The following is a 10,845-nucleotide window of genomic DNA, read 5'->3' on the forward strand; positions in this document are numbered from 1 at the left end:
AGATGAGTCGGCAATGGATGTACGATGACCGATGCTCTCCCCAGTTCGTTGAGGGCGTGCATACTTTTCTGCTTGCGGCTGAGGCAAACAAGCGGGCGGATGATTTTATGCCTTGTCCATTTGCTGGCTGTAAGAATGGTCGCAATTACTCTACGTCAAGAACCATTCACGTCCACCTGTTTGAGTCCGGTTTCATGCCCCACTATAATGTTTGGACCAAGCACGGAGAAAGAGGGGTTATGATTGAAGACAATGAAGAAGAAGAGGACGACGACAGCTATCCTGGCCATGGGTTCCCTGAATATGATGATACAACAATGGGGGAAGAAGCTGAGCCGGTAATGCGGGAAGAAGCTGAGCCGGCAATGTGGGAAGAAGCTGAAGAAGAGGCATCAGATGAGCCCATTGATGATCTAGGTCGGGCCATTGCCGATGCAAAGAGAAACTGCGCAAGTGATTTGGAGAAGAAGAAGTTGCAGCGCATGTTAGAGGATCACAAAAAAATGTTGTACCCGAATTGCGTAGGTGACAAGAAAAAGCTGGGCACCACACTGGAATTGCTGCAATGGAAGGTAGAGAATGGTGTATCTGACAAGGGATTTGGAAAGTTGCTGGTAATGATAAAGGATATGCTTCCAAAGGACAACGAATTGCCCGAGAGGACGTACGAAGTAAAGAAGGCTGTCTGCCCTCTAGGGTTAGAGGTGCAGAAGATACATGCATGCCCTAATGATTGCATCCTCTACCGCGGTGAGTACGAGGATTTGAACGCTTGCCCGGTATGTGGTGCATTGCGCTATAAAATCAGCCGCGATGAGCATGGTGATGTCGAGGGCGAGCGCCCCAGGAAGAAGATTCCTGCCAAGGTGATGTGGTATTCTCCTATAATACCACGGTTGAAACGTTTGTTCCAAAACAAAGAGCATGCCAAGGCGATGCGATGGCACAGAGAAGACCGTAAGAAAGACGGAAAGTTGAGAGTACCCGCTGACAGGTCGCAGTGGAGAAAAACCGAAAGAAAGTACGGGAAGGAGTTTGCAGATGACGCAAGGAGCGTATGGTTTGGTCTAAGCGCAGATGGCATTAATCCTTTTGGGGAGCAGAGCAGCAACCATAGCACCTGGCCTGTGACTCTATGTTTGTATAACCTTCCTCCTTGGTTGTGCATGAAGTGGAAGTTCATTATGATGCCAGTGCTCATCCAAGGCCCTAAACAACCCGGCAACGACATTGATGTGTATCTAAGGCCATTAGTTGAAGAACTCTTACAACTGTGGAATGGAACATGTGTACGTGCATGGGATGAGCACAAACAGGAAGAATTTGATCTAAAGGCATTGCTGTTCGTGACCATCAATGATTGGCCTGCTCTCAGTAACCTTTCAGGACAGACAAACAAGGGATACCACGGATGCACGCACTGTTTGGATGATACCGACAGTATATATTTGAATAGTTGTAAGAAGAATGTGTACCTGGGACATCGTCGATTTCTTCCGAGCAGGCATCCTGTAAGAAAGAAAGGCAAGCATTTCAAAGGTGAGGCGGATCACCGGACGAAGCCTCGCCACCGTACTGGTGCTGATGTACATGATATGGTCAAGGATTTGAAGGTGATATTTGGAAAGGGTCCTGGCGGACAATCTATTCCAAAGGACGCTGACGGACGCGCACCCATGTGGAAGAAGAAATCTATATTTTGGGACCTACCATATTGGAAAGACCTAGAGGTCCGCTCCGCAATCGACGTGATGCACGTGATGAAGAATCTTTGCGTGACCCTGCTTGGCTTCTTGGGCGTGTATGGGAAGACAAAAGATACACCTGAGGCACGGGAGGACCAGCAACGTATGTACGGAGAAGATGGCATACATCAGGGTCATGCAAACTACGCTCTTACCAAAGAAGAGAAGGAAATCTTCTTTGAATGCCTGCTCAGTATTAAGGTACCGTCTGGCTTCTCGTCGAATATAAAGGGAATAATAAACATGGCAGAGAAAAAGTTCCAGAACCTAAAGTCTCATGACTGCCACGTGATTATGACGCAACTGCTTCCGGTTGCATTGAGGGGGCTTCTACCGGAAAATGTTCGATTAGCCATTGTGAAGCTATGTGCATTTCTCAATGCAATCTCTCAGAAGGTAATCGATCCAGAAATCATACCAAGGTTACAGAATGATTTGGTGCAATGTCTTGTCAGTTTCGAGTTGGTGTTCCCACCATCCTTCTTCAACATCATGACACACGTCCTAGTTCACCTGTGCCAAGAGATTAACATTTTGGGTCCTGTATTTCTACACAATATGTTCCCCTTTGAGAGGTTCATGGGAGTCTTAAAGAAATATGTTCATAACCGTGCTAGGCCAGAAGGAAGCATCTCCAAGGGCCATCAAAATGAGGAGGTCATTGAGTTTTGTATTGACTTTATTCCTGACCTTAAGCCGATTGGTGTTCCTGAATCGCGGCATAAGGGCAGACTGGATGGAAAAGGCACGCTAGGAGGGGAACAAATAATATGTATGGACGGACATTCTCTCACTGAAGCACACTACACAGTTCTACAGAATTCCGCCTTGGTGGCTCCGTATATGGATGAACACAAGAATTTGCTACGCTCCAAACACTCGGAGCAGTCTGATGACTGGATTACACGTGAACAAACCAGGAGTTTCGCCAGCTGGTTGCAGACACGTACCATGCATGACACCTCTATTGAAGATGACCTGTACTTGCTGTCCCAGTTACCATCTTCGAATATAATGACTTTCAAAGGGTACGAGATAAATGGTAATACATTTTACACGATTGCCCAAGATAAGAAGAGCACCAACCAAAACAGTGGTGTCCGCTTTGATGCAGAAACCAAGACGGGAAAGGAAACATATTATGGTTATATACAGGACATATGGGAACTTGACTATCGACGTGGTTTAAAGGTCCCTTTATTTCGGTGCAAATGGGTCAATATGACACGAGCGGGGTAACGGAAGACCCGCAGTACGGAATGACAACAGTGGATCTCAACAATCTTGCGTATGCAGACGAACCATTTGTCCTAGCCAATGATGTGGCAAAGGTTTTCTATGTGAAGGACATGTCTACCAAGCCAAGAAAAAGAAAAGATAAGAAAGCGAATGCATCGTACGATGAGCCAAAGTGGCACATAGTTCTTTCTGGGAAGAGAAACATCGTGGGAGTGGATGACAAGACAGACAAGTCAGAAGATTATGAAAAGTTTGATGAAATTGCTCCATTCACAGTGAATATTGACCCGAGCATCCCGTTAAATGATGAAGATTTTCCATGGTTACGGCGCAAAGGGACACACGCGAAGAAAAAGTTTCACACCCATAGATCTGGGATGTGATCGGCTTCACTAGCTATCATCACTTTCTTCTGTGTTTCGCACCGAGAGGGGAATCTCTGTAATAGTTAGGGTAGTTATGTGTTTTGGCATTTGAAACGCGAAGAAATTTTATGTGCAAACAAATTCTTTCATGCCTTTACTAATTTTTAAAGTTAAGTTATTCACAAACTAGTGATTCACACTAATTTCAAATAATTCAAAATTTAAACTATTCAAATTTGAAAACTACGGGCACTAACAGAAAGTTTGTAATTTTTTGTACCTAAAACAAAAATGTTCACAAAGAAACTCTAAATACACAAAAAAACAGCACAAAAATAAATAAAGCAAAAACATAATAATAAAAAAAGCCCTAACAGAAAGTTTGTAATTTTTTGTACCTAAAACAAAAATGTTCACAAAGAAACTCTAAATACACAAAAAAAACAACACAAAAATAAATAAAGCAAAAATTAAAATAAAAAAAAGCCCGCCTACTAGGCCAGAGCGGCCTGCATACGACTAGAAACCCAACCTGTCGTTAGGCCAGGATGCAGGCCCGCAAAGGCCAAGTGGGCCCACAGGGCTGCAAAGAACACGTAGGCCCAGTAAGCCTGCTTTGGAGAGGAGCTCAAGAGAGCGACCGCACAGGAATTTATAAACCAGTGCGGTCGCCCCTCGGCTAGCGAGGTGGGACTAAACTTGCCGCACCGCACCTGCGCCAGCACACCCCCTTTAGTACCGGGTCGTGGCACAAACCGGTACTAAAGGGGGGGCCTTTAGTACCGGTTTGTTCCATCACCCGGTACTAAAGGGGGTCGCTTCCCGCCGCTTGGCCTGGCCAAAACAGGCCTTTAGTACCGGTTGGTGGATCCAACCGGTACTAAAGGTGCCTTCTATATATACAATGGCTATGAAAATTTCAGTTTCCCTCTCTGTTCGTTCCTCTGTTTCCGTCTCCGTCGCCGTCGCCGCCGCCCTCGATCGTCTCCGTCGCCGCTCGTCTCCGTCACCGCCCCCGTCCCCGTCGCCGCCCTCGTCTCCGTCGCCGCCCCGGGCCCGTCCCCGTCGCGCCGTCCCCGTCCCCGTCGCGCCGTCCCCGCCGTCGCCGCCCCGGCCGTCGCCTCGCCGTCGCCTCGCCGTCGCCTCGCCTCGCCTTCGCCTCGCCGTCGCCGTCGCCCGCTGTGAGCCCTCCCCGAGCCCGTACACACACACACAAGCATGTTTAATTAGTTTAGATAATTAGTCTTTAATTAGTTTAGAGTATTTAGATTATTATTTTGTATGTTTAATTAGTTTAGATAATTAGTGTTTAATTAGTACACACACACACACACGTATTTTGTATGTTTAATTAGTTTAGATTATTTAGATTATTATTTTTTCACTATTATATATGTATGAATGCATGTTAGATGGATATAATTAGTGTTTAATCAGTTAGAAATTAGTGTTATATAGAAATGTTAGAAATTAGTGTTATATAGAAATGTTAGAAATATTAAAATTTTTAGTGTTATTTAGATTAGCATAATTAGTGTTATATAGAAATGTTAGAAATTTTAGTTATCAAAATCCAATCATTAAAAAAATGTTACTTTTTGCGGGCATATAGCTAGTATTTGTTCTCGACGATGCCCGGCCCGCATCCTCGCCGTCGACCCGTCCGCGATGACGTCCAGCCGACCCATGTCCGGGACTGGGCTCCACTGGGCTGGCACTGGGAGGTGCTGCCTGGAGGGGCGCGCCGCTTGATGAGGAACCCGGCCCCGGGTCCCATCGTCGACCCTGATCTCGTTTGGTGGCGTTCGCGTGGGCCAGTTTCGGTGCGGAGGGACCTGGCCCCGCCGGAGGTGGTACGTCGCCGTGTCAGGGAGGAGGACGAGCACATCCATCGCTACATGGTTGCGTTAGAGGGCGGCAGGTTCTCCAATACCTGGCAGTATCTTCGGGGATCTCACTTCAGCTATGATCCTATGAGGGTTCCTTCTCTTTGGGTGTCCACCGCCCGCGCCGCAGGAACCGCGAGTGTCCTAGATTCTTCTGCAGTATTCGATCTTTAATTAGCTAGCCAGTGATGTACTATTCAATATTATATATTATTCGAGATGATGTATTCGATATTATATCTATTATTCTAGACGAAGTATTCGAGATTATATCTATTATTCGAGACGATGTAATTTGAATACTAAATCGTTTTATATTTCTTTTGAATTAGTTAAATAAAAGCTATGGCAGACAATACCGACAGAGAGGGAGAACAGACCATGTTCGATATGATACGCGGGCCAAATGATGATCAGAATGAAGAAGATTATGACGGCTCCGAATTTCTAAACAACACCGGAGAGGGTGATATGATATTCAATCGCGACGACCGAATTGATGAAGTCATGAACTACGTTTATGACGACGACGAAGAACATGTTGATCCTGAAACAACAAAGACCGGCGAGGTATATATATTTATATAAGCAGGTATCTGGTGATCATCACATGTTTTAGATGACTTGAAGATATATTAACGAATCGATCTTTGTTCTTTCAGCCATCCGGATCGAGCAAATCTTCAGGCAAAAGGACGAAACGAGGCCCGAACAAAAAGTTAAGGAGGGCGTAAAGTACAATATCGAGGCAATCAGACCTAGTGGCGAACCATTAGCGCCTAAGAAGATTGCGGACAAGTTCGTTCGTCAGTGCGGAGTTCTTGTGAAGGACCAACTCCCGATCTCCCTTCAAGAATGGAGAGAGCCAGCAAAAGACAAAAGACAAAAAGACAAAGAGGATGCGGCTCCACGTCCAGATGTTACTTTTGTCGACAAGAATCAAAAAGATCTTCTTTGGGATACTCTCATGGAACATTTCACCCTACCAGATCGTTTCACAGAAGCAGATGTGCAGAAAGTCAAGGACGCTGCTCTTAGGAAGATGGCGGTTGCATTCAAGAACCACAAGAATCGTGAATGGGACAAGTACGTCAATGGAGGAAGGAAGACTCCAGTATTCGAGGGAACACTAGAGAATCAACGTGCTCATTGGGACGATTTCGTGAAATTCAAGGATTCGGAATTAGCTAAGGAACGGTCGAGAATAAACAAGAAGAATGCCGAAAAAAGGATAAGTTCCATAAGCTGGGTCCAGGTGGCTATGCGGTGTCAATGCCTAAGTGGGATAAGTCTGAGAAAGAGATGGAGGATGCAGGTGCCACTCCGGTTACTAAGAGCTGGCCCCCCAGGGTCAGGACTTGGTTCTATGCGCATGGGGGGGGAGTTGGACCCAAAGACAGGCAATGTTTCGACGAGGGCAAGTCTAAAGGGAGCCGACGATGCGATACTTTTTGCAATAGAAGAGGCACGATCGGGGGTGTTCCAGCCCAACAGAGAGAACGACGAGCTTACGCGTGCCCTGGGAAATCCTGAACACCTGGGAAGAACACGAGGCAAGGGCGCTATTCCGTGGTATGAGGGGTTCTCAGACTGGAACACCGACTACAGAACCCGTGCGAGAAAGAAGATTGCGGAGGAGAAGAAGAGGAAGATGGAGGAGAAGCAGAGGAAGCGGGACTATGAACGCCTTCAAGGCCTAGAAGCAAGTCAAGCGGAATTGGTAGTCAAATTCCAGCGGCAGCAGGAGCAGATCGACTCACTTACCCAGCAAAGGGGGTCTCAGCAGCTGCAGCAGCTAGCGAATGATCCAGCATTGGATAGCACCGCCCCATCCATGCCGAGAAGCAGCATGGGTTCCGCCCCGGACGATGCAATGCTGGGTAGATACCCCGTGGATGACATCACGGAGAACACTAGCTGCGAGCTACACGTCAAAATGAAGAACATATCCATGAAGGTGGCGGACGCCGTTGCTTTTACAAATCCCCCCGAGGCAACCTTCCATTGCAACCCGATTCCAGCGGGCTATACTCGTGTCTTGGTTGATGAGGTGGTGGACCCATATTCGGAGCTAGAGCTTGACTATCCTGGAGGTGACGACGAGCGCTTTCTCGGAGACGCCAAACATCGTATCATCCTATGGAAAAAGGATTGCATCATCATTCGAAGGCCACCGACACCGTGTCAGCCGACTCCTCGTCGAAGTCCGCCACCGAGTCAGCAGTCTCCCGCTCCTGTAAGTCCACCAAGTCCGGCAAAGTGTTGGGCCACTCCTCCTCCAAGTCCGGCAAAGTGTCAGGCCACTCCTCCTCCTCCAAGTCCGCCACAGCGTCAGACATCCACTCCTCCTCCAAGTCCGGCACAACCTCAGACCACTCCTCCTCCAAGTCCGGCACATCTTCAGGCGGCCGGTCCTCCTCGTCCAAAACAGCCCCGTCAGCCGTCTCCGCCGCCTCAGCAATCACAGAAGAGACACCCCGCAGCTATGGTGCGTAGCGGTACGAGTTGAGGTAGTACAGGAAGTACAGGCGGAGGCAAGCGATATAAATATGGTCCAAGCCTCACGCCTCTTCCGCAGAGGGCTTATGACAGGTCCGAGGAGGAAATCGCAGCCATATCGAAGTCCGAGGTGGAAGCCCATTTTGCACCGAAACCGCCAACGCCGCCAAGGGAGAAAGTGCCTGAGGAAACGATTGACCACTTCATTCGTATGGCTCAACCACCAGCTCCCGAGCCTGTTGACACAGACTATGAGCGCCACATCAGGAAGTTAAATCGAGCACGTGTACGTAAGGAGGCGAGCTCGGGATCGAGCAAACAAGAAGCAACTGTCAAAAAATGCGGGAAAACCATTCCCTAGCTGGGAGAACAGGCGGCGCAATCGATCCCCTCGCTTGTTGTGCCAACAACACGTGACAGTACGCGCGCCCAATATTATTGTGGGCAAACAGTTTACGTTCCTGAGGTGGGCAATGTGGTAATAACGGAGGAGCATATAATGCAGGCTGAAGTTCTCAAAATCACTGTTGGACAACTCCTCGAGATCGAGCCCATGTCTGTGCTTAGAGTGGATGAAATAAAACGGAAATATGTCCGGGGCCAACCTTTGGTCGAGCCAGACAAGGTCAAGAACCTCCCAACGAGAATGTATGAATTGCATCAATGGTACATGAACATTATCAAGATTTCCGATCGATTGTCCCTCATGGTGAATGTCAAGGAGGATCATTACTACCATGAGAAAGCTGTGTCCGTTGAGTATTCTGAACTGTTTCAGTTATACAATCAAGACACACTCGACAAATCTATCGTCAGTTGCTATTGTCTGTAAGTGATTTCTTTCTGTAATTTAAGTCTCAAGCTAGCTGTAGTGATCCTTATCATTACCTGTAATTATCCTCACTATATTCTTTTCTGTGGTATTATATGCAGGATGAAGATGTATGAAAAGAGAAAAGGTGGACGCTATGGCATTGGGTTCATTGACCCAAACACCGTTAATGAATACACATGGAAAATAGATGAACATCATCAAAAGGCCGTAGAGGACAGCATGCTAGAGTTCTTGAAGCGCCTCAAATACAATGAAGATATACTACTTCCTTACAACTTCCAGTGAGTCACACTGTCTTGTACTCCAAATTCTCTGTTTTTGCCTACTAGCTAGCTACATGTTTTTGCTTACATATGCCCGCTTTATTAAGACATGCAAACGTGTGTGCATGCAGATATCACTGGGTCTTGTGTATCATTAAAGTTGACGCCGGAACAGTTGAAATACTGGACTCACTACTCAAAGAAAAAACTGACTATAACATCTTGTTTGGGATAGTCAACAGGTAATTTCAATCATTGTTAACTATATATCTCGGCCTATTTAGTTCGTCATTTCATGATATGAACTATTTAATAACCCCTTTATTCATTTTCTTTTTCGGCGGGCAGGGCTTGGGCAAGGTTCATCAGGGTCACGGACGGCGAATGAAAAGAAAAGCTTAAATGGGGAAGACCCAAGGTAAGTAATTAAGTAGTACTAGCTAGCTAGCTAGCTGCCATCTCTTTAATTATCATGCTTGATTAATTATTATCTGATCAAATTCCATTCTCGTAAAGGCCCTGAAGCAGGCGCAGGGGACTGATCTGTGTGCATTCTGTGTTTGCGAGAACATTCGCATGATGGCATCCGAAAGGAGCAGATCTCAAAGACAGGAATGGGTACGCTTGTCAAAACACTATTCACAATTTTTACACCATTATTGATATCTAGTCACACAACTAATACACATGCATATTGATCTCCTTCTTAACAGTTCAGAGAGGTGCGGGCGAAGCTCCTAGAAACAGAGCGCGTAGAAGCACTTCAAGAGGAAATAGCGGGATTTTAGCTCGACCAGGTCATAAATCCGAAGGGAGAATACTATTACCCGCTACCGCCCCCATGAAAACCACTTCCAATTATCATCGTGCTCCGAAGGCACCAATTAGGCTATAATGCCACTGGCTCCGAAGGCAACATGCATATGTAGGAGAAATTGTATATAGCTATACATGTGTGTATGTGTGAATTAATTAATATGATGGTTTGTGAGACATTGATGATATATATATGCATGATTGGTTCTACTAGAAATTCTATATATATATATATATATATATATGCATAACGTGTACAATGTGTAATATCGTAAAATACCAGCAAACGAAAAAGAATTAAAATGGAAACACAAAATTAAATGGAAAAGAAATCATAAAACTAAAACCCCCCAAACCTTATAGTACCGGTTGGTCTTACCAACCGATACTAAAGGGCTCAAGGCCCCTGGAGCTGGCTCGTGCCACGTGGTTTCCCTTTAGCACCGGTTCGTGCTGAACTGGTACTAAAGGGGGGGGGGGGCTTTAGTGCCCACACTTTAGTGCCGGTTATGGAACTGGCACTAAAGGGCCTTACGAACCGGTGCTATTGCCCGGTTCTGCACTAGTGGATCCTAATCATGCAATGTGTGAGGATTGATCTAATGCAGTAAAACTGGGTAGTAAAGAGGTATGATCAAAGTGTTACTTGCCTTGCTGATGATCTGTGAAACCTAGAGACTCGTAGTAGCACGCTTCGCACTCCGGGTACTCTATCACAAACAAACAAGCATACAATAAGCAAACAACTAGAAGCATGGGTAAAACTCAAATAAGAGATCTAACCAGAAAGTTCAACCTAAGAACTCCGGTTTGCAACAAGAATCAAATCGAACGAAGCAACGAAACTCAAACTGTGAAAAAAACAAGACCCAATTACAAGTACTTGTGATGTTTATCTTTTATGCATCTTATTTTGCTTAGTACGGCAGTAGCATTATAAGATGATCCCTTAACTAAATTTCAGGCATACGCGTTCTCTCTGAGTATGCACCATTGCGACAGTTCTTCGTGCTGAGACACCAGATGATGATTAGGTGTGATAGGCTCTACATTCACATACAACGGGTGCAAGACAGTTTTGCACATGCGGAATACTCGGGTTAAACTTGACGAGCCTAGCATGTAGAGACATGGCCTCGGAACACTTGAGATTGAAAGATCAAACGTGCATCATATAGTAGATATGATCAACATAGA

Source organism: Triticum dicoccoides, chromosome 2B (genome assembly GCF_002162155.2).
Source record: "Triticum dicoccoides isolate Atlit2015 ecotype Zavitan chromosome 2B, WEW_v2.0, whole genome shotgun sequence".
Taxonomy (NCBI): Eukaryota; Viridiplantae; Streptophyta; class Magnoliopsida; order Poales; family Poaceae; genus Triticum; species Triticum dicoccoides.